Source organism: Pectinophora gossypiella, chromosome 23 (genome assembly GCF_024362695.1).
Source record: "Pectinophora gossypiella chromosome 23, ilPecGoss1.1, whole genome shotgun sequence".
In the NCBI taxonomy this organism is placed as follows: Eukaryota; Metazoa; Arthropoda; class Insecta; order Lepidoptera; family Gelechiidae; genus Pectinophora; species Pectinophora gossypiella.
The window spans coordinates 10797116-10824755 of record NC_065426.1 but is presented as its reverse complement, the minus strand read 5'-3'; the positions used below and the strand labels follow the sequence as shown (position 1 = coordinate 10824755).

The window sequence follows — 27640 nt, the reverse complement described above, 5'->3', positions numbered from 1 at the left end:
ATTTGTGCCCGGTTAATAGCAATAGGCTGCATTGTGTGACTAAGGGTGGTATTAATAAACTAATCTCAGCTGAGACTGCCCTTAAGATCATGCTCAAATCACTGTTTTTATATAAGAACTGTCACATTAACATGATCTTGAGAGCAGTCTCAAAGCTGAGTTACTTAAGTTTATTAATACCACCCTTAGACAAAGAATATGATCCACGCAGGATATTTTATTTTTGTCTGCCATACGCAATAGTAATAGCAATAGCCTCACCCCCTACTACAGGGGTGGAGGGGGACTTGTGTATTCCATCTATATTACAATCTTCACGCTACTTATCTCTCAGGGGTAGATAAAGAGCACTAGTATATGAACTACATTGCCTCATTATTATCAGTTGAATTGTTATGTTATTATTTTGTGTATCCTTCCTTTATTGTTGTTCAATTTATCATTGTAATATTGTAAATTTGTTTCAGGCACATAAGAATCTTGTTTTTGGTTTCTACTACTGCAATGGTTTCTACTGCAATGTTGCAAATGTCTATATAAATAAATAAATACTAACTTCTAATTTGAATAATTCAGAAGACTAGTTTCCACAATCCAACATGCTTTATCCTTTAGGGATTGCGCAGTGAAAATCATTCCAAACCGGATCCCATACTTAAACTGTCATTAGGTAGCGAGTATTGAGAAATCTTCATAAAAAATCAACTTTCTACCATTTAAAGTAATTATTAACGACCTTATTACGTTTCGCAATAGCAATATTGATAACAATGGGCTTTGGAAACACTTGCCATCGGCTATTGGCTAATCAGACATACTTTCTATGTCCACTTAACTAAATATAATGGAGAAAGCGCGTTTGTTTAGGACGCCGGAAAATGAATAGGTACTTGAACTTATATCGGATTTGCTTGAGTGCGTTACGCAATCCTGTTAAAGCTATCCACGAACACATTATACAGGGTGTTAGTGACATCGTAACGAAAACTTTGAGGGATGATTCAGGCAATGATTCTGAGATATTTTCTGTTCCATACGTTTGCGACGGAAAATTCCACTTGATATTAACTCAGAATCATTATCTGAATCATCCCCCTCAGTATTTATTTATTTCTTTATTGCATGTCACATGGTATTACAGTTCTTATAAGTTCTAGTCTACTCTAGTCTACTCTAGTCTACTTCCCAAAAGGACCACTGTCCCAAATCGTCTACTTCCCAAAACGGCAACTCCCAAAATGTCGATTTGGGAGAGTGGTCATTTTGGGGAGTACCTTTTGGACCGAAAGGGGTACAAACATGTGACGAATACAAATATGTCAAAGTACGTAAATAAGTGTTGTGATGTTCAAATTTAATTTCAAAACTATCTTTATTCAGTAGGTAACATAGTTACACTTTGAATCGTCAATTTTTACATAACGAACGTCTCATCCGCCTAAAACTACTGCAGCTTCTCACAACCTGTATAGCCGGGGAAAAAAAGCTGCAAGGAAAACTTCGGCACAGGGCCCTAGACGTTCTTTAAAAAAAATAACATAAAATATTGTTATACAATTGATTAATTTAGCTGTCTAATATCAGTTCTCAGACAGTTAATCCCATGCATTCATATCTTCTAAATAATCACTAACTTTATAATAACCTTTTTTTTTAAGTTTCTGTTTAACTACTGTCTTAAAACAGTTGAAATGCAAATTCTGAATGTCAATGGGAATCTTATTGTAAAAATACTTAGTGATCTTATGTAATCGACAAACAATATAACATGTTCATTAGCATAGTGATGTATCGGTCGAGATTAGGTAGATCGATTATTTTCTATCTGAAGCTACTTGGTCACCAACAGGTGAGATTGTGTCCAAACGCGAACCTGTAATAAAAAAAAAACTTGACCGCATATTACGCAAAACGGAAATGTGAACTTGAAATCTGCGTCCAATCCAAACAACGTAACATTAGTCATCGGTTACGTGTGACGAAGGCGATCGGTCGCTATCGGGCGAAAGGCGCCCGGAGAGAAACCCGGAACTGAGGACTGAGACTCTGCTAATATCTCCGGATATGCTAATATCGAAGATGGACATTCTTTAGCCGTCTTTCATTCATTTTATTAGACGCTGTCAGTGAATTGTTACCCGACCAAATAGCGAATGCTATTTGAATAACGTTAAGTACTTACGTCAAATAAAATTGTGTTGTGAAAAGTTTCTACTTCTTTAGAGCTAACTGTGTAATGTGATTTTAGGACGGTACCTAACTAAACTGAATACACTATGTTGATGCAGTAAATATCACAAGTGACTTTTACTTGTCAAGTATAAGTAAACTTATTTATAACTTTTTTACCTACTTTCTCTGTACATACGTACATAAACTCACGCCTTTTTCCCACAGGGGTAAGCAGAGACTATGGAATTCTATTTGCTTTGATCCTGACACATTTTTCTTGCTTCCTCACGCATATACGCACGCCGATCCAGAGTAGATCGTTCTGAACCTTTGCTAAGGACATCTCCAATTTGGTCAATGTACGTCCTTCTAGGTCTTCCTCTGTCAGCCCTACCATCAACCATCGCTTTATATACCACTTTCGTAATCCTATTATCCTTCATCCGCTCTACGTGTACTTAACATTCCCTTCTCAATCTTAGTCACTGTATCATCTTTTACACCACATCTCTCTCTTATCACACTGATTCTCACTCTATCACTCAATTTAACACCGCCATCTATATTATTTTTGAGGAACGTAGCCCTTCGTTGTCCTTCAAAGTCCTTCGTTGCTCTGTGTTCTTGTGTGTGTGTGTGTGTGTGTGTGTGTGTGTGTGTGTGTGTGTATGTGTGTGTGTGTGTTGTGTGTGTGTGTGTGTGTGTTGTGTGTGTGTGTGTGTGTGTGTGTGTGTGTGTGTGTGTGTGTGTGTGTGTGTCAGTGAGTGAGTGTGTGTGTGTGTGTGTGTATTGTGTGTGTGGTGTGTGTTGTCTTGATTTTGTGTGTGGCGTCCTTTTATACTAAATAATTTGTATTATATTCTGTTCTATGTTTTTTTTTATTACCTGTCGCCATTACCATCCATTATATATATCCATCTTAGGACCGTAATATTAAATGTGGCAACACTTAGTCTTTCGCGATTGGGCCTAAGCAATACCTACATAAACAAAAACACATAAACAGCCTATAAACGTCCCACTGCTGGGCACAAGCCTCCCCTCAATCAACCGGAGGGGGTATGGAGCATACTCCACCACGCTGCTCCACCAACCCGCAGTGAAACAATACCTGTAAGGAAATTCCAAAAAACTGGATAGTATTAAATAACGCGATAGGAATTCATAAAAAAACCCGACCAAGTATGGTAGTTGACTAATTTCACTACAGCTCGCGTGTTTCACAGTCCGATGCTAACTGGTGCAGTAGGCCAGTCCAGCGCATGCGTGTGACGACATATAGTTTTGGTAGTTTCTACATGCATTGTATAATTAATTTTATTGTAAGTATTTCTTTTTATTGTGTTTTGCACGGTAGTGATCAGGTTTCGAGACTTATCTGTGTTACGTTTGTTATGTTATGAGTTTTTTGTAATGATTACTACATAACATAACATAACACAACACAACATAACATTATCAGCGTATACATGTCCAACTCTGAGCACAAAGAGGATATAATCTCTACGTGCTAGGCACAGCCCTCCCTCAACAATCAACCGGAAGGAGTACAGAACACTCTTCACCAGTTTTACCACTTCTTCTTCTGTGGGTTATGAGGTGAAGTACCAACCTCATCAACCCTGGTGTCAGGGTTACTATTGAACCACCAAAGGCTCCTGACATGGTTCATGTAACGACTACTTACTTACATCAGCAAGCCACCATTGCCAACGGCTTAACGTACTTTCCGAAGCACAAATCATCTTACTTTCGGACAATCAGGTAATTAACTTGTACTGTCCTAACCAAACTAGGGACTACAAAGTAATTTTTGTGATATTTCCCCACCGGGATACGAACCCGGGACCTCCGGATCGTGAGCCCAACGCTCAACCACTGGATCACGGAGGTCGTTAGTTTTACCACTAGTAGCCCGGGAAAAACGGCTGCACGTGCCTTCCAGAGAACCATCTTACTTTTTCGGACAATCAGCTGATTCAGTCTGTAATGTCTGAGCCAAACAAAAGACACTTTCGGCATCGGCAATCGAACCCGGACCTCCAGATCATGAGGCTAACGCTACTAATACAGATCCAAGATATTTTAAAGAAAGCCCCAAATCGGCGAGCATGCATGAAGTCTTCGATGAGAGTGAAGGAAGCGAAGGTGGTGTCAAGATCGTAGTTAGTGGAATTCCGTGGTCTCTGCCTACCCTAGTGGGAAATAAGCGTGATATTATGTATGTATGTGTGAACCGTATGACAATGGAAACACTGTGTGACCACAGTGAGCAAACCGCAGACTTTCCACAGGCAACCCAATTCCATCGATCGTACTGATAAATTGTTACAGTTACTCGCTAGATCCGGCCAAGCAGTGAATGCCAAGGGAAACCCAGAACAAGACACGTTGAAAAAATACTCTTTTCTTTATGGTTTTGTGTAAATAATTGGGTAGTTCCTAGGTAAAAGATAAATTACTAAATTCAATATCTCCCTAGCATTCTCCCGTTTTACGGCAAACGTTGTTAGTAAAAGATTCTTGAACTATGTACTTACATAGTTTCATCAAAACATCGTCAAATCAAACAATTAATATTTTAAAACATTATTAGAATTACAATTGACAATTAGAAATTAACGGCCTCCACGGTCCATTGGTTCAATCCCGGTGGGGAAATATAAAAAAAATCACCTTATGGGCCGCAAAAACACCTCCGCCAACCCGCAAGAAAAATTAGATGTACAATAAGGCACATAAATAGATCTTGGAACAATAAAGTAACGAATACGAAAATAGATATTATTATGTAAACCGGGACATTTTCCACCACACCGGGACATAAATAAACCATAATCGCTGGATAGCGATTATGGAGAATGTTGGTAAGAAACTGGAACATTATTAATGTCTTCCGCTTATACTGGATACTGGTCATTATACGTTTATTTGCTTAGCCTTATAAGTTATTGCCATTCCATGCGTGCTCTGGTCTGGGACGGAAAGACGGACTTATGATGTGCAATTCTGCTTATCATCGTATTTGTCGACCTTTTTTTGACGTGACTTATTGTAGACTTGCCGCAGAGCATTAACTACTTGGCCGGACAAATGGGGAGCGTTGAACGCTCTCACCCGGTAGAACGTTTAAGACAACAGCCTGAGGGTGTCCAGTTGGGCGCGAACCTCGACTCAGGGTGTCGTCTGGGAGGAAAAATATTTGAAAGAATTAATCGACCCTGGTGGGTCGATAGCGATAAGCGCTGAATGAGGGAAATCGTCGACCACGCCGGCGGGGTCGGTATCGGGGTCCTGAAGTGTTCGGTGTCGCGAGCTGATTGGCCGCCTCTATGGCTAGAGTAATCGGGTCGTCGGGATCGTATATTACGTCCTTCGGACGCCGATACTTTTCAGTACCGTCCCTAAGCGGAATGTATTCGGAAGCCGCAACTAATTTGGTAGCAAACATCATTGATTTAGATAAAGAAGCAAAACAGAACACCACTAAACCAACAACCACTTGTTTCGTCGACGTAACTTAAAAAAACAAGTTCCGATCGACCGCGGCCATTTTGTGATTTTTTTTATTTTTTATTTCAACTTTCGCCCGGACCGGTTTCCTCACTTTCTTTGACCGAAGTTCGGATCAGTCGGCGATTGTCTTTTGTTTTAAACTTATTACCTAAGTATTATGTAAGCGAGTCAATAATTTTTAGTGCTTAATTGTTTTTTTTTTCTTATGGTTTAGCACGTAAAAGGGTCATTGACACTATTTATTTTATAATTAGCTTCTAGCGAATATTAAACATATAAATTATTCAGCTTTTACTTTCGCAGACATGCCACACTACTGACAGATATATTGAATTATTTTAATACGATGTACCATTATAATAGGTGTGATTCAGTGGTAGAGCGTTGGGCTCATAATCCGGACGGTTCGGGTTCGAATCCTGGTGGAGACATACCATAAATATCACTTTCCGATCCATCACCTAATTGTACGAAAGAATTGTTCCCGGTTACTATTTACTTATGTGTAGAAGTAGTCGTTACATGAGCCATGTCAGGGGCCTTCGGCGGCTCAATAGCAACCCTGACACTTTTGATCGTTGATGAAGTTGTTAATCCACATCACAACCCACACGACAGAAGAAGAATCATAAGGTTCTTCACTTCATATTCTTCTCAGGACTTAGTATCAAAAGTGACTGCAATTTTATCTTCTGATTACGTGTTGCTCTGCCCACTCTATTAGGGATTACGGACGTGTGTTTTTTTTTTGTTCTATGCTTTGGCGCGTAAAAAGGGTATTGAGTCTTGACTGTTTCGTAATTGTTTATCTTATTTAAAGTTACTTAACAAATCCCTTCCAATAGAATTGGGCACCATAAAAATGGCTCAGTGAGTGCGTTTTAAGGTCAAATTTAATAATAGTGTTGTACGTAAAATGTTTCTTTTAACTAAGTATAATTAATCGCGCATTGTTTTCTTTACAATTGTGCTGTTTCCTAATATAGCAATTTGTTATTGTTTACGTAAGTACGGTCACGAGCATTAATATGTATACACTTTGGTACCATATCACATTAAATTTTTTGTCAAATTGAACTGTAAGTCTCACTAAATGTCAAATATGTTAGTGCGACAGAGTCCTAAAGTGGGTACATAATATTGCTCATGACTCTACTGCTTCTGATCTAAGTAAAGGAACAGTTCACCCGAAAACCACTTTCACTTCAAAGCATTACTGAAATTTTCTTGACTAATCAACTAGCATCTGAAGACTTCAACCGAAATACATCTGGACATGTCTTTTCAAAATCATAAATAACGGCCTCCGTGGCCCAGTGGTTGAGCGTCAGGCTTACGATCTGGAGGTCTCGGGTTCGAATCCCGATGGGGACATGACAAAAATCACTTTCTGATCCCTAGTTTGGTTAAAACATTACAGGCTGACAATCACGTGATCAGTCACGTGATTGTCCAAAAAGTAAGATGATGCGTGCTTCGGAAGGCACGTTAAGCCGTTGGTCCCGGTTACTACTTACTGATGTAAGTAAGTACTCGTTACATGAGCTATATCAGGGGTCTTTGGTGGGTCAATAATAACCCTGACACCAGGGTTGACGAGATTGGTATTGCACCTCACAACCCACACGATAGAAGAAGAAGAGGGGCCCTATTCTAAGTAGGACACCATGGTGGGGCCACCAACAAAATGTTTGCAGTTGTACAAACCACACCACATCAACCTGTTTCATAAAACTTACAATTGTAAATTACAACAACAATTTGATGTTCATTACGTAGCTAATATGAAACTGCAAAATATTCGTGACCACACACTCCGCAATGTACATCAAATTGTCAATGTAATTTACAGTTGTAAGTTTTATTAAACAGGCCCCAGGTGTCCTAGTGAGATGGCTCTAATGCCTTCACCATAGGTCTGAAGATTGTTACCAAAAACTCACAAAAACCGGCAGTCCAAGTCAACGATTGTCCAAATCTCAGATAACAACTCATCCTGCCATACAATACAATTTACAATGAACGGGGCGATGGAAAGGGTACAATAGGTACAATTGTAAAACTTCCCAGATTGAAGATATCCCGCTATAATTGCGGATAATCTTACTACAATACCTATCTAAGTAGACATTATAGAACGCTAATTAGATACTACTACTTGAGGAGCTCGGTGGCGCAGCGGTTAACGCGCTCGGTCTGCGATTGTTGAATTGCGAGTGTTAAAGCAACTTTCGCAAAGGTGGGTATAGGATGGGTGACCACAAAAAAAAAGTTTTCATCTCGAGCTCCTCCGTGCTTCGGAAGGCACGTTAAGCCGTTGGTCCCGGCTGCATTACCAGTCGTTAATAACCATCAATCCGCACTGGGCCCGCGTGATGGTTTAAGGCCCGATCTCCCTATTCCATCCATGGGGAAGGCGCGTGCCCCAGCAGTGGGAACGTTAATGGGCTGATGATGATGATGATGATGAATTAGATACTTTAAGCAAGCGAACATGAGTAAAGATCGTCATAATCTCTGCAGGTGGGGATGCCTGGTTGATGGTTGCGATGAGTGCGAGTGTGGAGTATCACCACAAACTATGGCTCACCTTTTATGCTGTCCTTGCCCTAACACCTGCACTATTAAAGACCTTTACGAAGCCACTGACAATGCTGTAAGCGTGGCCAATCACTGGTCAAAAAATTTAGTATCGATCGCCATCGACTCGCAAAGAAGAAGAAGAAGAGTAAAGATTTTCAATAAGAGTGGAAGAAGTGAAAGTGGTGTGTCAGATTGAAATTCGAAATTCAAAAATTCAAAAATATTTATTTTTCAAAATTGGCTGACAAAGTTAGCGCTTTTTGAACGTCAAAAATTAAATTACATATGATGTAACTAGCTGTAAAACTACTACCACATCGGAATCTGTAACGCTGAGGGAAAGACGTGGCCAGAAAACCTCCCAGCACAGGGCCCTAGTCGTACTGTTTCATGTTTTCCTTTCTTTTCTTTTAAATCCAGTTTGTATTACATAATTTATAGACTTAAATACAATGGTATTCCAATTACAATCGGTGGAAGGAAAGTGAAAAATAAAAGAGTTTATGGGACTTTATGTGATTGTACATGAGGAGTACCTATATACGTCCCACTGCTGGGCACAGGTCTCCTCTCAATGAAGGAGCAGGGCCTGGAGCATACTCCACCACGCTGTTCCACTGCAAGTAGAATTATTATGACAGCCTCCGTGGTCTAGTGGTTAGAGCGTTAGGCTCACGATCTGGAGGTCCGGGTTCGATTCCCGATGGGGACATTGTCGAAATCACTTTGTGAGACTGTCCTTTGTTTGGTAAGGACTTTTCAGGCTTGAAACACCTGATTGTCCGAAAAAGTAAGATGATTCCGTGCTTCGGAGGGCACGTTAAGCCGTTGGTCCCGGCTATTAGCCGTAAAAACACCTCCACCAACCCGCATTGGAGCAGCGTGGTGGAGTATGCTCCATAACCCCTCCGGTTGATTGAGGGGAGGCCTGTGCCCAGCAGTGGGACGTATATAGGCTGTTTATGTACTTATGTTGAATTATTATTGTCATTATTTCTGTGCCACTTTTGAAATCGAAAATATGCACTTAAGTACCTATTTGAATGACCCACTACCATATTTTTCTGAAAATGCTGCACCGCAAGAGCGTGGCTCTTAAATTGATGATGATAACCTATAAGAATAAAACTTGTCATAAACAGAAAATTTAAATCAAAAAAAATTCTGGCACGGACGGGACTTGAACCCGAGCTTGTTAAATTCGCAGTCTGTATGGAGCGCTTTAGCAACCTACGGTCAAGCAACCATCGGTCGATGACCTAAGTGTGAAAACCATTTTTTTTTAATTGTTTTAATTACTTTGTGTCCGTATCCTTTATGGAAGTAAAGCAACTCTAGTATTGAGCAAGTGACTCAGGATGGGAAATGATGATGATGATTGATTGAGGCTTAATAAAGAGATGTCCGTGTATGAACTATTATGGACAGGATATCTACTGTAATGAACGTCGTGGAGCATTTTTACTTGAATTAGTATCTAGACAACGCCCGTTTTAGTTTATTACCCGACTGCGTCGAAGAAAATTAGACTTTGACCGCTATGTGTGTGTTTCCTGAGGAGCTCGGTGGCGCAGCGGTAAACGCGCTCGGTCTGCGATTGTTGAAGTTAAGCAACTTTCGCAAAGGCCGGTCATAGGATGGGTGACCACAAAAAAAAGTTTTCATCTCGAGCTCCTCCGTGTTTCAGAAGGCACGTTAAGCCGTTGCGTTGGTACCAGCTGCATTAGCTGTCGTTAATAACCACCAATCCGCACTGGGCCCGCGTGATGGTTTAAGGCCCGCGCTCCCTATCCATCCATAGGGAAGGCCCGTGCCCCAGCAGTGGGGACGTTAATGGGCTGGTGATGATGTATGTGTGTTTCCGCCTAACTTCTAAACCACCTGACAGAATTTAACAAATGACGTGTCATTAGAAGCGTCTTGATTGTCCGGTGGTTAATGGCTATGTGACGTCACGCTAAATTCAATATGGCGCCATCCAGAGGACAAAACTGAGGACGAAAACATTTTTTTACGGACTTAATTTTCACATTTCAAATATATACATATTACTAAAAAAAATTAAGGGAAGAGAGGAAGGAGTAGACCTAGGATAACATTTATGAAACAAATCGTGGTCGGCAGGTCGTGTCGTATTGGAGTTGAAGGTTTTGGCGGGAAGAAGAGAGGAATGGCGGTTACTCCACCGACAAGAGCGCAGCTCTTAAATAGAGAGAGAGACATATTACTAGCTTTTACTCGCGGGTTCGCTTGTATTTACTCAATAATTACGTTGAATTGGTAACTTAACAGCTCAGATATGTTCTGTTCTGGATAGGTTTAATCTCCTAAACCTTGCATAAAACGCATAATGGAAGCATAAATAGACAATAGAAAAAAAGAAGTGTGTCAGGATCAAAGCAAATAGAATTCTGCAGTCTCTGCTTACCCCGGTGGGAAATAGGCGCGAGTTTATGTATGTATGTAAATAAACATATATGTTTAAAAAGTAAAACCCGACTACGGAAAAATGGCGATTTAAAAAGTAAGAAACAAGAGATATTCTCTGAAATTCTTCCGAATAGTTTGTTGTTTTGTATAGTGCGTGGAATAAAGTATATTTGTATTGTATTGTAATAGTGTTTAGGTGATAGTGTTTGGTGTGATCATATCCTATCCTAAGAGTTTGCTTACCAAGGACTACGTAAGTAAGATTTAAGTATCAATCACTTCCTCAAATGAACTATGTATACATAATCAAAACAATATCAAATTAGCCCCGCCTACGTATCAAGATTACTAAATCTAATATTAACAGTATCTACCTGTTCTAATTCATTATAATTAGCGCGTGATTAGCTCTAATGAACAGATATCTGTCTAATCTTTCCTGTTATACCCACATGTATTTCACATTAGTTATACTATGTTAGTTGGACTTATATATATTGCATCTCAATATATTTTTATTGTCATATTGGAAGTGCTTTATATCCGACCAAGTAGTGAATGTCATATGCGGCGATACGTCAAAAAAAAAACTATTTACCACAATTTTATTTAGGACAATAAAATTGGGGAGTGCAAAAGGCTCTCAACAGTCTCAACCACTGGCAGCCTAATAAAACGAAACATAAAATAAGTGAAGTTTTTATGGCACTCACCCTTGCTTGAGACCTCTCAGCGCGCCCTATATGTCCGGCCAAACAGTTAATGCCACACGCGGCAAATCTACAATAAGTCCCGATCAGAAACAACTTGGTGAAGGAAACTATAAAATTTCGCATAGACCGAATGATAATGTAATGTAAGGCCCAATCACATCTAACAGCCTGCAAGCTTTGTGTTTGCCAAGAGCTATGAGTTCAAAACACGTTCGAATCAGACATTTTCGAATTAAATATCTCCTTGGAAAATATAATTTTTAACCAACTTAGTGTCGCTCGTTGATGTCTTATATATGAGTGGACAAAAATATCCACTAATATCATATAACAGCCTCCGTGGTCTAGTGGTTAGAGCGTTAGGCTCACGATCTGGAAGTCCGGGTTCGATTCCCGATGGGGACATTGTCGAAATCACTTTGTGAGACTGTCCTTTGTTTGGTAAGGACTTTTCAGGCTTGAATCACGTGTTTGTCCGAAAAAGTAAGACGATTCCGTGCTTCGGAGGGCACGTTAAGCCGGTGGTCCCGGCTATTAGCCGTAAAAAACACCTCCACCAACCCGCATTGGAGCAGCGTGGTGGAGTATGCTCCATACCCCCTCCGGTTGATTGAGGGGAGGCCTGTGCCCAGCAGTGGGACGTATATAGGCTGTTTATGTATGTTATGTTATGTAATATCATATAAGTAATTGCTGATTACCAGAAGTTTATATAAAAAGAAAACACTTAATTTAAAAAAAAGTTAAATCGACTTCAAATACTGTTCAATATAATTTAAGAGATAATATTTCGTTGAAAACTATATAGGTTATAATCTAAATTCTGAAGCTAACTTTTTAACGGGGCCAGGGCAGGGACTAAGCTCTCACCCGGTACAAAATTTAATACAACAGGCCTGAGGGTGCCTAATTGAGCGAGAACTTCATCTCAGGGCGTTATCTAAGAGGATTGCATTTCAAAGAACCGTGTCTAGGTGACAAGCGCTGAATGAGGGAAATCGTCGACAACGTTTGAATCGATATCGGCGGACGTGATATCTCTGCCCAATGTGGTTAACCAAAGCAACATAATTAAGTATACATCAGTGTGTCTACCCAGCCACCTATAGCCACTATGGTTCTGTGGTATACTGGCTTGCATCTCAAACTGAAAGCGCTACGGCTCACCACCTAACACGTTGGTCTAACAGAAAGCTCGGTGAGGTGTAGGCACTTTGTTCATCTTGCGATGGATGTACCTCTGACTACCCCAAATGGGATATAGTCGTGAGCTTACCAGACGTTTATGTGCCATCATGTCATCATCATCACTAATGTAAGAGCCACGCTCTTGTCGGTGTAGCATTCTCCATTCTTGTCTATCAAAGACCAATTCCTTCACCTCCTTATAAGACACGACGTTCGCCTTCTCTTTAATCTGTTCAATGTAAGCTCTTCTTGGTCTTCCCCTTCCTCTCTTTCCATGTTATTATCATCATCAACAACAACAATTTAAGAGCCACGCTCTTGTCAGTGCAGCATTTTCCATGCTACTTTTTTAGGGAAAAATAGATCAGTGGTTTCCCTCTTGTCTTCTGCTCCGCAGTACTCTGTCTGACGCAAGTGGGATGGCGCCCAGAGTGGTCTATTACAAAGCCGTACAAGGACTCCTGTCCTCTGCCTCTGAATAGTACCCCTCTGCCCATGTTATCATAAGAAATATAAAAATAAATTCTGAGAAAAATATTTTCTTGTTGTTTTTTTGTTTTTAGTTGGCACATATAAATTGCATTTAAGTTAAGAGAAAATTTTTAGTGGGCGGTGATTGAAGCAACCTTCGTTAAAAGCGTAGGATTTAATTTGTTTGGTTAATTATCAATAATTAATTACATACTGTAATTTGTTATGTAGAAATTATTTGCTGCGTATACTGACATACATTTGAATTCATTCTTAGACCTTCGTATCAAAACGTGATTATGTAAAGTTTCCTCCGACAATACTTGCTACCTGAACACTACAGAGCATCACGCTTGTATCCCTGAAAGGGTAGATAGAGCTGTGTAGTAAATTTATATACCCACTCCTCGTCAGGTATGTTTTTTTGTAATGACTTATTGAGGTTTACGACTATTAAAATGCACCACATTTAAAGCAAATAAAGAATTCATTAATTAAATTATCGATGAGCCGTGGTAGCCCAGTTGGTAGAACGCTTGCCTCTCACTTTGAGGCCACAGATTCAAATCCAGCACAGGTCTAAGCCAATGATTGTCGAATTTGTTTTTGAATTCATGTTTCGATCATAAATGATTATCACGTGCTCAGCAGTGAAGGAAAACATCGTGAGGAAAGTCACATACCCGAGAAATGCATTTTCGAAGGTATGTGACCTAAACTGTATTGGGCTGGTTTTCCCTTCGCGGGTTGGAAGGTCATGTCAGTCGCTTCTCTAAAAAACCGGACCTGTCAAGTCTTCAGGTTGGGTAAGCGGACCCTGTGAGAGAAACGGGATAATGCTAGGGTGATGATTCACTATCAAATATCTTCATGCGGTCCAGATTTCCTTACACAATAGTTTGGATTTTAAAAGGACATTTGGTCTTACGACTATATAGCACTACTTGGCCGGCCAATAAGGGACGAGCTACCTGAACATCAACACCATAGACCAGCCTTCTCTCGCAATAGTTAAGAATGCTCCGTAACCTGGTTAGACCAAACTGAGTCATTCCCTTAACTCTTGCAATTCTCGGCCAAATACTGCCTCATTGCGAAATCCGAACCTGTCTGGAAACCAGTTACAGTCAGTTAAGTAAACTTACACTTAGCACACTAATGGCCCCGACTCCTGCAGACATCTCCTTACTTTATTTTAAGTTATACCTGTCATTGTCTTATCCGCCGAAAAGGAAAGGGACGGATGATTAACAGCCACTAATTTTAAAATGAATGAATGAACCCAGGCGAATTGAATAGGGATCTATCGCTGGAGTCCTTTAAAGGACAAGTAAAGGCGCACTTTGTGAACTCTGGCTCCTCTTCTTTTATGTAAACCATCTTTCCTTTTGTTGCCTGGAACAAATTGCTGCATGAGCAATAAGGCCGCCTGTTGTGCTGTTCTGTATATGCTGTCCTTATCTCTGTATTTTGTGTCCATTGTGCTCAATAAAGTATTTTATCTATCTATCTATCTCGGTAATATGCAACCCTTTGGTGACATTCATTTTTTTTTGACGTGACTTATAGTAGATTTGCCACAAATGGCATTAACTACTTGGCCGGACAAATGGGGAGCCCTGAGGGCTCTCAACCGGTATATATAAGACAACAGGACTGAAGGTGCCAAGTTGGGTGCAAACCTCGGCGGATTATATTTGAAAGAATTATTCGACTCCAGTGCGTCGATAGTGATAAGCGCTGAATGATGGAAATCATCGACCACTCCGACGGGGTCGCTAGTGCTATCGGGATTCTGAAATATTTGCTGTCTCGAGCGGATTGGCCGTCTCTATTATCTCTCTCTCTCTGAATATTTATTTATAGTCTCTTTATTTAAGAGCTGCGCTCTTGTCGGCGGAGTAATCGCCATTCCTCTCTTCTTCCCGCCAAATTCTTCACCTCCTGACACGACACAAGCTGCACCTTCTAATATGTTAATAAATGTTCTCCTAGGTGTACCCCTTCCTCTCTTTCCTTAAATTTTTCCTTCTATGATGTTTTTATAAATGAATCGTGTCGTATCAGGTGGCCAATTTATTTCCTCTCTATTATATGGTAAAAACAAAATAGGTTCAATCTTTCTGCATCTAACTCGTCAGGCAATAGTACATAGTTGGTCCTGACGTTCGCTGAAGAAGGGCAGCAAGTTTTCTTCTGATATGAAGCTCTATGGGCACGGGTGTGAATTTATGTATGTATGTCGCTGCACTGGTTTTGAGCAAGTTACTACCATACAACTTCATACAATGTGTGATATGTGCTATATGTTGCCGAAATATAGAGTACTCGCGAGTGCCTTACCCAACAATGGACTGCTAATCACCTAGTTTAGGGTTCCTTCTGACGTGTGAGTAGAACCTTTATTTCGGATAACATTTCAGAACCTTGACGCACCTTCAGGTCTGGTGTCTTAAACGTTGTACCGGGTGAGAGCCTTCAGCGCTCCCCATTTGTCCGGCCAAGTAGTTAATGCCACCTGCGGCAAATCTACAATAGGCCACGTCAAAAAAAAGAAAAAAAGGGAGAAACCGCAGACAATATAGAATGAATTATTTATGATTTTCAAATTAAACATGAACCAAATCACCTAGATCAGCTGTTAATTATAATTCAAGAATACAATTATTTCTTTAGCCTCATAAGATAATCAAGAACGTAGCAAAATAACCTGGAGGAGCTCGGTGGCGCAGCGGTTAACGCGCTCGGTCTGCGATTGTTGAAGTTAAGCAACTTCGGCAAAGGCCGGTCTTAGGATGGGTGACCACAAAAAAAAAGTTTTCATCTCGAGCTCCTCCGTGCTTCGGAAGGCACGTTAAGCCGTTGGTCCCGGCTGCATTAGCAGTCGTTAATAACCATCAATCCGTACTGGGCCCGCGTGATGGTTTAAGGCCCGATCTCCCAATCCATCCATAGGGAAGGCCCGCTGCCCCAGCAGTGGGGACGTTAATGGGCTGATGATGATGTTTTTCTATTAAAATGGTACTTTAATAGAATAAGTATAATAAATGTATGATAACACAGTCAAAGTAATTCCGAATATAATTTTTTGGAATACTCTGAGTACAAGCTTTAGATACATGTTATCATTTTTAAATGTAAGTACCTCTCATTGTATCGTGTAAGAACAAATCGTGCAATCTACGGAACCATGAAAATATAACCCAAACTAACTCTTGACTCCTTCTTTGCAGGTGCGTAGGCGAAACATCGCAACCTTGCAGCGAATGTATGTATGATTGTATCTTTATGTATTGTATATAATGTGTATTACTCTGTTTCTGTATGTATTTATGTCAGTTGTTGAATCTTGATGCGGGCAGTTACATCTGTTCTTATTTTTATTTCTATTTTGTAGAAAGTTGGTTAATTTCATTTTCATGTTGTTTTGACTAGTTACATACATACATACTTAAACTCACGCCTATTTCTCACGGGGGTAAGCAGAGACTATGGAATTCCATTTGCTTCGATCCTGTCACACTGTCTGCTTCCTCCACATTCATCAATCGTTTCATTTTACTATACAGGGTTGATGCTATGTTGCGTTAAACAAATAAGGAGAGTTGTAGCTCTGCCAAACCCAATAGGAATGACGGGCGTGAGTCTGTCTGTCTGGTTGGTTCTAAAAAGCCGACATAAGAAACTCCATCTGAATATTTATTTATAGTCGGATTCGAACCTCGAGCCGGCAGATAGGTACTCGAATAAATTAGCGACATTCCTTTTCACTTTTATAACTCATAAGACAGATACTATCACACCTTTTTTAGAAAGAAAGAAAGAAAGAAACGTTTATTATAAAGGGACACCACAGTAACAAATACAAAACAAATATATAATTTAAAACACGGAGTAAAACACAACTTACAATCAAACAAAATACATAATAAAAACAACATACACGAGAAATACAAATAATTGAGTGTATGGACTGGTCAACGATGGTGGTGGTGTCCTTTATAAAAGGGCCTCACTCAGCATAAGCCGCGGCGCGAGCCACGACGCTGGTATTCTGTGGACCCTGCTTTTACCGTGACTTATTGTAGATTGTCGCAAATGGCATTAACTACTTGGCCGGACAAATGCGGAGCGCTGGGGGTTCCAATAATGCATAGTACTAGCCGTAAAGAGACTCGCCCTAGCGGGAATCGCCGTTCGGGGAGGTGCTGTCAACGCAGTAATTCTACGTCAAAATAATCACGTAGCCATTCATAAAATATTGGTGTCGATAATTAGAAGCGTCACTAACAAGATTCGTGACGGCGCTTCTACCGGCAAGGTCAGAGGTGAACATTCGGTAGAAAGTGACTTTGGCATTGAAAGTGAGAGCGAATTGATCATAGAAATGCTGGGAGATGGACCAAGTATCGGACGGTTGCGAATTGATTCGTTTTTAAGAACTACTTAATTCAAGGAGATTGGGCGTCGGTTACGAGAGGGGATTTGCCATCTGCGGCAAATCTACAATAAGTCACGTCAAAAAAAAAGTATAGATTGATTGATTTTTTTGTATGGTAGTATAGATTGTTGAAGGTCAATTTAACATTTCTAAATCTACGTCATTTCGCAAGGTGTTATGAGTGAAGAGAAGTGATGACGAGAAACTGCAACAGCAACACATCTTTTAAAGTTTTCTAGGTAAAAGGTAAAATATTTTTTTGCGTTTGTGGCTTCGAGGCTTTGACTATTTAATTTACTTAACTTACTTTATTTATTTTACTTTTACTTTGTGGTTCGGCAGGCTGTTAAGCTGTTGGTCCCATGTAAGTAGTCGTTACATGAGCCATGTCAGGGGCCTTTGGCGGCTCAATAGTAACCCTGACACCAGGGTTGATGGGGTTGGTAATCCAGCTCAAAACCCACACGACAGAAAAAGAATTTACTAATTGTATACAATGACCTATAACCTCGTGAACAGAACACCTTCAGACCTATTGTCTTAAATGTTGTACCAGATGAGAAACTTTTAAACTAAATTTTAAACAAACGAAAATAAAAAAGTACATTCTGAAATATATATACACCTCTCTCCGTTTACGTTTCTTTTTATATCTTTACCTCATTTTTTACCAACATGACAAAAAGCCGGATAAACAACACTTCAACCTTGATAGCTACTTTGTAACGAAAATTCCCACAATAAACAATAAATAACAGATTTGGCGTAACAATAAAATAACAATACATAACAAGAACATAACATTATCCCACTCGTCTGTAATACTTTCTACTTATGTCACTGAGACTGGACTAGTAGAATAATAGAATAGTGTTTTAAAATTCAGTGTGAATTTGAGTACAATAGTTGTAGAGTCGTACTGTTAGAGAATATGCGATGAACATATAGGACACTAAGCCATAAAATACAGAATAATACTACGTATAGAACGGCAAATCTCCGCTCCCCACCAGCGTCTGAGCTAGGTTTACCTCACCCCCCTCAAACATAGTTTTAACCAGTTGATTGGTCAAGCGATCGGGCGAACGGGAAACACTATAAGTATCCTTTTTGTTAGATTAGAATCTTCTTCTTCTATCGTGTGGGTTGTGAGGTGGATTACCAACGCCATCAACCCTGGTGTCAGGGTTACTTTGAGCCGCCAAAGGCCCCTGAAATGGCTCATGTACAGTCATGAGCAATATAATGTACCCACTTTAGGACTCTGTCGCACTAACATATTTCACATTTAGTGAGACTTACAGTTCAATTTGTCAAAAAAGTTAATGTGACATGGTACCAAAGTGTATACATATTAATGCTCGTGACCGTACCGACTACTGACTTACATCGGTAAATAGTAGCCGGGACCAACGGCTTGACGTGCCTTCCGAAGCACGGATCATCTTACTTTCGCACAATCAGCTGATCAGCCTGTAATGCCCTATTACCAAACTAGGGATCACAAAGTGATTTTTGTGAAATGCCCCCACCGGGATTTGAACCCGGGACCTCCGGATCGTGAGCCCAACGCTCAAACCACTGGACCACGGAGGTCTTAGTTGTGTCTTATACTAACAAAACAACACACATACTACTTACTTAGTTATATTAAAATCTATCACGCTACACGCTACAACTCAGATGTCAGAGTTCTCATTTAAAATGTATCCACGTTCGATACATTCAATTACAATGGTATAACAAAGGATAACATGTAATGTGAAACGAATACAAAATGAGTCGGAACTGAATGAAAGACTAGATATGTTTTGTCCAGTAAGTAACTTATACACTGGAGCAGCGTGGTGGAAGTATGCTACTTAACTCCTCAAGAGTGGGACTCATAAAACACCCCCACATCACATAGGACAGCCCATACAAAAATCTCATGCTTACCGCGTGCTGTCGAGTGTAAGCGAGGTAGACAGTAAGCAGTTTAGTTAGGACATTACAGGCTGATCACCTGATTGTCCCAAAGTAAGACGACGGAACTCTCGTTAAGTCGTTGGTCCCGGTTACTACTTACTGATACAAGTACGTAGTCGTTACATGAGCCATGTCAGGGGCCTTTGGCGGCTTAATAGTTGCAAGGGTTGATGAGGATGGTAATCTCACAACCCACAAGATAGAAGAAGAAGTAAGCGCGCTCCCCTTATATCTTCTTAAGTAAGACCGTGAGAGGTTGAGGTTGGAGATCCAATTTCTATACGTAGTACATACATACATACATACATAAACTCACGCCTATTTCCCACCGGGGTAAGCAGAATCTATAGAATTCCATTTGCTTCGATCCTGACACACTTATGTTGCTTCCTTCACATTCGTCAATCGCTTCATACACGCTCGCCGGTTCAGAGTAAATCGTACTAAACCTTTTCTAAGGACATCTCCGATTTATTCAATATAAGTCCTTCTAGATCTTCCTCTGCCAGCCCTACCATCAACTTTCGCTTTATATACCGCTTTTGCAAGCTCCGCTCTACGTGTCCAAACCTAACATTCCCTTCTCTATACGTAGTAATATTCTTTATCCTATGTTTATAGGCAGTTTATTTATGTTTTAATTCAATACCAGAATTGCTCACCCATTTTGTGTTCAATGTGCTTATATGAACAAAAAAAAAACAAGTACAAACACGTTTATTTAAAGATAACAACACAGTTGAACGGACCCAGTGAACCGCATAGTACTTACAGATCGATGAATGAATCGACCCAAGTCTTAACAAAGGGAGAGAAAGTGTAACCACGTCACTAATACGAACGAAGGTGAAAGCATCTACGAAAGTTTATCATATCGGCGGAAATAACATAACGTAAGCTCACGACTGTATTCCGATTGGGGTAGTCAGTACATCCATGACAAGATGAACTAAGTATCCACGCCTCACCGTGCTTTCTGTTAGACCAATGTGATTGGTGGTGTGGTGAGCCATATCGCCGTCTATAATGATCGAGGTAACTGTGATAATGAAAACTGCACCTAAGATAAATTTATAACTCACACTCAAATACGTACAAATTTTTATTTTTTGCGAACGGCATACGAAACTATTCCAACTTAAGCAACACATTTGGATAAAGTAGCTTAAGCCGATTAAAACCGACTTAAGCCGAGCATGCTAAGTGTCCGGATCACCTTGCGCCGACGCAACAGGCTGTTACTTAATAACTTGCCTATTATATACCGAGCTTAGAGTTCCTACACCATTACAAACCCGTTTAGAGTTTCAAAATGTATATATTTATCTATAACTTTACTGGATTGGCAGTAAAGAATCCTAAACTGACCCCGCTGGCGTGGTCGACGATTTCCCTCATTCAGCGCTTATCGCTAGCGGTCCACTAAGGTCCTAATCCTCTCAGACAACTGGGCACCTTAAAGCCTGTTTATAAGTCAAAAAAATCCTGTGTTCTGCTGTTTATTACTATTCCTGGCGTAATGGTGGTGGTACCATCATTATGTCCTAGTGAGATGTGACCCTTATTTTTTTATCATTCAGCCTCTTAAAGAGGTTAAAAAAGTGTCGACAGAGAGTACACAGAAGGTACCTATTCAGTCATTTTATTGTAATATTCCATGTACAAATGTACCCACTACACATGCTATAAACTCACTATTTAATAATGCCATAAAATCTTGTATTATTACCATAAAAATTGTACAAATTACCATAAATTCCCATAATAAAGGAGGTTCTGTTCCAATAACCTTGCTATCGTCAGTCAAAGTTTATTCGCTTTCTATGTAGATTGTCGCAAATGGCATTAACTACTTGGCCGGACAAATGCGGAGCGCTGGGGGTTCCAATAATGCATAGTACTAGCCGTAAAGAGACTCGCCCTAGCGGGAATCGCCGTTCGGGGAGGTGCTGTCAACGCAGTAATTCTACGTCAAAATAATCACGTAGCCATTCATAAAATATTGGTGTCGATAATTAGAAGCGTCACTAACAAGATTCGTGACGGCGCTTCTACCGGCAAGGTCAGAGGTGAACATTCGGTAGAAAGTGACTTTGGCATTGAAAGTGAGAGCGAATTGATCATAGAAATGCTGGGAGATGGACCAAGTATCGGACGGTTGCGAATTGATTCGTTTTTAAGAACTACTTAATTCAAGGAGATTGGGCGTCGGTTACGAGAGGGGATTTGCCATCTGCGGCAAATCTACAATAAGTCACGTCAAAAAAAAAGTATAGATTGATTGATTTTTTTGTATGGTAGTATAGATTGTTGAAGGTCAATTTAACATTTCTAAATCTACGTCATTTCGCAAGGTGTTATGAGTGAAGAGAAGTGATGACGAGAAACTGCAACAGCAACACATCTTTTAAAGTTTTCTAGGTAAAAGGTAAAATATTTTTTTGCGTTTGTGGCTTCGAGGCTTTGACTATTTAATTTACTTAACTTACTTTATTTATTTTACTTTTACTTTGTGGTTCGGCAGGCTGTTAAGCTGTTGGTCCCATGTAAGTAGTCGTTACATGAGCCATGTCAGGGGCCTTTGGCGGCTCAATAGTAACCCTGACACCAGGGTTGATGGGGTTGGTAATCCAGCTCAAAACCCACACGACAGAAAAAGAATTTACTAATTGTATACAATGACCTATAACCTCGTGAACAGAACACCTTCAGACCTATTGTCTTAAATGTTGTACCAGATGAGAAACTTTTAAACTAAATTTTAAACAAACGAAAATAAAAAAGTACATTCTGAAATATATATACACCTCTCTCCGTTTACGTTTCTTTTTATATCTTTACCTCATTTTTTACCAACATGACAAAAAGCCGGATAAACAACACTTCAACCTTGATAGCTACTTTGTAACGAAAATTCCCACAATAAACAATAAATAACAGATTTGGCGTAACAATAAAATAACAATACATAACAAGAACATAACATTATCCCACTCGTCTGTAATACTTTCTACTTATGTCACTGAGACTGGACTAGTAGAATAATAGAATAGTGTTTTAAAATTCAGTGTGAATTTGAGTACAATAGTTGTAGAGTCGTACTGTTAGAGAATATGCGATGAACATATAGGACACTAAGCCATAAAATACAGAATAATACTACGTATAGAACGGCAAATCTCCGCTCCCCACCAGCGTCTGAGCTAGGTTTACCTCACCCCCCTCAAACATAGTTTTAACCAGTTGATTGGTCAAGCGATCGGGCGAACGGGAAACACTATAAGTATCCTTTTTGTTAGATTAGAATCTTCTTCTTCTATCGTGTGGGTTGTGAGGTGGATTACCAACGCCATCAACCCTGGTGTCAGGGTTACTTTGAGCCGCCAAAGGCCCCTGAAATGGCTCATGTACAGTCATGAGCAATATAATGTACCCACTTTAGGACTCTGTCGCACTAACATATTTCACATTTAGTGAGACTTACAGTTCAATTTGTCAAAAAAGTTAATGTGACATGGTACCAAAGTGTATACATATTAATGCTCGTGACCGTACCGACTACTGACTTACATCGGTAAATAGTAGCCGGGACCAACGGCTTGACGTGCCTTCCGAAGCACGGATCATCTTACTTTCGCACAATCAGCTGATCAGCCTGTAATGCCCTATTACCAAACTAGGGATCACAAAGTGATTTTTGTGAAATGCCCCCACCGGGATTTGAACCCGGGACCTCCGGATCGTGAGCCCAACGCTCAAACCACTGGACCACGGAGGTCTTAGTTGTGTCTTATACTAACAAAACAACACACATACTACTTACTTAGTTATATTAAAATCTATCACGCTACACGCTACAACTCAGATGTCAGAGTTCTCATTTAAAATGTATCCACGTTCGATACATTCAATTACAATGGTATAACAAAGGATAACATGTAATGTGAAACGAATACAAAATGAGTCGGAACTGAATGAAAGACTAGATATGTTTTGTCCAGTAAGTAACTTATACACTGGAGCAGCGTGGTGGAAGTATGCTACTTAACTCCTCAAGAGTGGGACTCATAAAACACCCCCACATCACATAGGACAGCCCATACAAAAATCTCATGCTTACCGCGTGCTGTCGAGTGTAAGCGAGGTAGACAGTAAGCAGTTTAGTTAGGACATTACAGGCTGATCACCTGATTGTCCCAAAGTAAGACGACGGAACTCTCGTTAAGTCGTTGGTCCCGGTTACTACTTACTGATACAAGTACGTAGTCGTTACATGAGCCATGTCAGGGGCCTTTGGCGGCTTAATAGTTGCAAGGGTTGATGAGGATGGTAATCTCACAACCCACAAGATAGAAGAAGAAGTAAGCGCGCTCCCCTTATATCTTCTTAAGTAAGACCGTGAGAGGTTGAGGTTGGAGATCCAATTTCTATACGTAGTACATACATACATACATACATAAACTCACGCCTATTTCCCACCGGGGTAAGCAGAATCTATAGAATTCCATTTGCTTCGATCCTGACACACTTATGTTGCTTCCTTCACATTCGTCAATCGCTTCATACACGCTCGCCGGTTCAGAGTAAATCGTACTAAACCTTTTCTAAGGACATCTCCGATTTATTCAATATAAGTCCTTCTAGATCTTCCTCTGCCAGCCCTACCATCAACTTTCGCTTTATATACCGCTTTTGCAAGCTCCGCTCTACGTGTCCAAACCTAACATTCCCTTCTCTATACGTAGTAATATTCTTTATCCTATGTTTATAGGCAGTTTATTTATGTTTTAATTCAATACCAGAATTGCTCACCCATTTTGTGTTCAATGTGCTTATATGAACAAAAAAAAAACAAGTACAAACACGTTTATTTAAAGATAACAACACAGTTGAACGGACCCAGTGAACCGCATAGTACTTACAGATCGATGAATGAATCGACCCAAGTCTTAACAAAGGGAGAGAAAGTGTAACCACGTCACTAATACGAACGAAGGTGAAAGCATCTACGAAAGTTTATCATATCGGCGGAAATAACATAACGTAAGCTCACGACTGTATTCCGATTGGGGTAGTCAGTACATCCATGACAAGATGAACTAAGTATCCACGCCTCACCGTGCTTTCTGTTAGACCAATGTGATTGGTGGTGTGGTGAGCCATATCGCCGTCTATAATGATCGAGGTAACTGTGATAATGAAAACTGCACCTAAGATAAATTTATAACTCACACTCAAATACGTACAAATTTTTATTTTTTGCGAACGGCATACGAAACTATTCCAACTTAAGCAACACATTTGGATAAAGTAGCTTAAGCCGATTAAAACCGACTTAAGCCGAGCATGCTAAGTGTCCGGATCACCTTGCGCCGACGCAACAGGCTGTTACTTAATAACTTGCCTATTATATACCGAGCTTAGAGTTCCTACACCATTACAAACCCGTTTAGAGTTTCAAAATGTATATATTTATCTATAACTTTACTGGATTGGCAGTAAAGAATCCTAAACTGACCCCGCTGGCGTGGTCGACGATTTCCCTCATTCAGCGCTTATCGCTAGCGGTCCACTAAGGTCCTAATCCTCTCAGACAACTGGGCACCTTAAAGCCTGTTTATAAGTCAAAAAAATCCTGTGTTCTGCTGTTTATTACTATTCCTGGCGTAATGGTGGTGGTACCATCATTATGTCCTAGTGAGATGTGACCCTTATTTTTTTATCATTCAGCCTCTTAAAGAGGTTAAAAAAGTGTCGACAGAGAGTACACAGAAGGTACCTATTCAGTCATTTTATTGTAATATTCCATGTACAAATGTACCCACTACACATGCTATAAACTCACTATTTAATAATGCCATAAAATCTTGTATTATTACCATAAAAATTGTACAAATTACCATAAATTCCCATAATAAAGGAGGTTCTGTTCCAATAACCTTGCTATCGTCAGTCAAAGTTTATTCGCTTTCTATGTCATCTTTATGGTTTTTATTACGGACTAGCTTTTGCCCGCGACTTCGTCCGCGTGGCGTCTTATATAAGAGAGAGATCTTTGTGTGTGTGGGAGTGCATAATTATGTAGTTTAGATTTTTTCATAAGTACAATTTTTTTCCCAATAACTCCCATTTTTTAAAATACAGCAAAAAATCAACTTTATATTTACTAAGGTATGCATGCATGCTAGATTGAATCAATTGATTGAATTGATTTTTTTTTAATTGATTGTTCATTGAATTTTAATTTTAATACACACTTCCTCTCTTCCCTTCAACGTTGCTGTGCCCTACAGGGTCCATGTTTTAGTTCCTATGCCTATGTAACACCCCATTGTACTACATGGAATGCAATAAATAATTTAATTGAATTGAATTGAAAACATCTATCTTACGCGGTTTCGATTTTTTCATACAAATGTTTTTTTCCCACTAACTCCCGTTTCCGTGGGAATTTTGCAATATCCTGTTGCAACTAAGCTTTAAGTTAACTAAGGTACCTGCATGCCAAATTTCAAGCGTCTAACTTAAGCGGTTTAGATTTTTCATACTAAAATATTTTCCCGCTAATTTCCGTTCCCGTGGGAATTCCGGAAATTCCTTTCTTAGTGCACCTCTACGGTACCTAAGCTATGTCCCTTCCAAATTTCAAATGCCTACGTTTAGCCGTTCAGGCTATGCGTTGATATGTCAGTCACTGAGTCAGTCAGTTTCTCCTTTTATTTAGATTAGATTTTTTCATACAAAAGTTTTTTCCCGCTAACTACCGTTCCCGTGGGAATTTTGTAATATCCTGTTGCAACTAAGCTTTAAGTTTACTAAAGTACCTGCATGCCAAACAAAACATGAAATTTCAAACGTCTAACTTCAGTGGTTTAGATTTTTCATACAAAAGGATTTTCCCGCTAATTCCCGTTCCCGTGGGAATTTCGGGAATTCCTTTCTTAGTGTACCTCTACGGTATCTAAGGTACCTGCATGCCAAATTTCAAACGTCTAACTTGAGTGGTTTAGATTTTTCATACAAAAGGATTTTCCCGCTAATTCCCGTTCCCGTCGGAATTACGGGAATTCCTTTCTTAGTGCACCTCTACGGTATCTAAGGTACCTGCATGCCAAATTTCAAACGTCTAACTTGAGTGGTTTAGATTTTTCATACAAAAGAATTTCCCTTCACTACTCTGCTCCTATTGATTGTAGCGTGATGAGAAGTATACTATAACCTGTCCAGAAGTGTGAAGAATAATTGTACCAAGTTTCATTAAAATCCGTCCAGTAGTTTTTGTTTCTATAAGGAACATACAGACAGACAGACAGACAGACAGACAGACAGACAGACAGACAGACAAAAATTTTACTGATTGCATTTTTGGCATCAGTATCGACCACTTATCACCCCCTGATAGTTATTTTGAAAAAATATTTAATGTACAGAATTGACCTCTCTACAGATTTATTATAAGTATAGATTGCACGGCCTTGTATGAGCGGGTAGCGATTTCATAAGCGACTAGCGGGGAAGTGGTATTGTTAAAATTGTTGATACTGTCTGAAGTGTGATTCTCTAAAGTCATATTACAGCATCGACATAACGCTTTCCACGCGGCGGCGCGTGAGCTTTACATTGCTACTAGTTTATGGTGCATTAGTATCATGTTTTTTTTTTTCATTTTTTTACCATAAAATTGGCCCCGATTCCTGCAGACACCTACTAATTTTACTTTAAGTTATATAAAAAAAGGAAAGGGACGGATGTATGAAAAGGAAAGGGACGGATGTTTGACAGCTCTTAATTTTAGGAAGAACGAGTAAATGAATGAATAGCCCGGGCGAATCAAAAAGATATCTCGCTGGTATGCAAACCGTTTGACGTGTGCTGTCAACATAATTCTGTCGGGTTATTGGCCAATGTAAAATTTTTAGACGATTGTTTTAGATTTGTGCTTAAAATTGACGTGTGTTCCATAAATTTTATGCTTGTCGATTACCCGTCCCTTTCCTTTTCAATGGATAAGAAAATGACAGAAATAACTTAAAATAAAATTTGATGGTGTTTACAGGAATTAGCACCATTATCTACTGTCAGATAGAAAATAATCGACCTAATATCGACTAATACATCACTATGCTCATAAACGTCACAACACTGGCTTACGTACTTT

The 27640-nt window shown here is 39.8% G+C and overlaps 1 protein-coding gene and 1 non-coding gene across 3 annotated transcripts in view; both read left to right on the top strand.

Annotated features, from left to right (window-relative positions):
• LOC126377501 (mucin-5AC-like) overlaps nucleotides 1–27640 on the top strand; it is a 72323-nt gene that overhangs the window by 5739 nt on the left and 38944 nt on the right. Inside the window, exon 1 of one of the 2 annotated variants that reach the window (XM_050025238.1) lies at nucleotides 16318–16341. The exons of the other annotated variant lie outside the window; for it this stretch is intronic. The gene's annotated coding sequence lies outside the window, so the exon portion shown is untranslated. Of the gene's footprint in view, nucleotides 1–16317; nucleotides 16342–27640 lie in introns of those variants that run through there. 2 annotated transcript variants of the gene reach the window in all.
• On the top strand, nucleotides 6991–7062 carry Trnav-uac (transfer RNA valine (anticodon UAC)). Its single transcript has one exon. It is a non-coding gene; the product is annotated as a tRNA-Val (tRNA).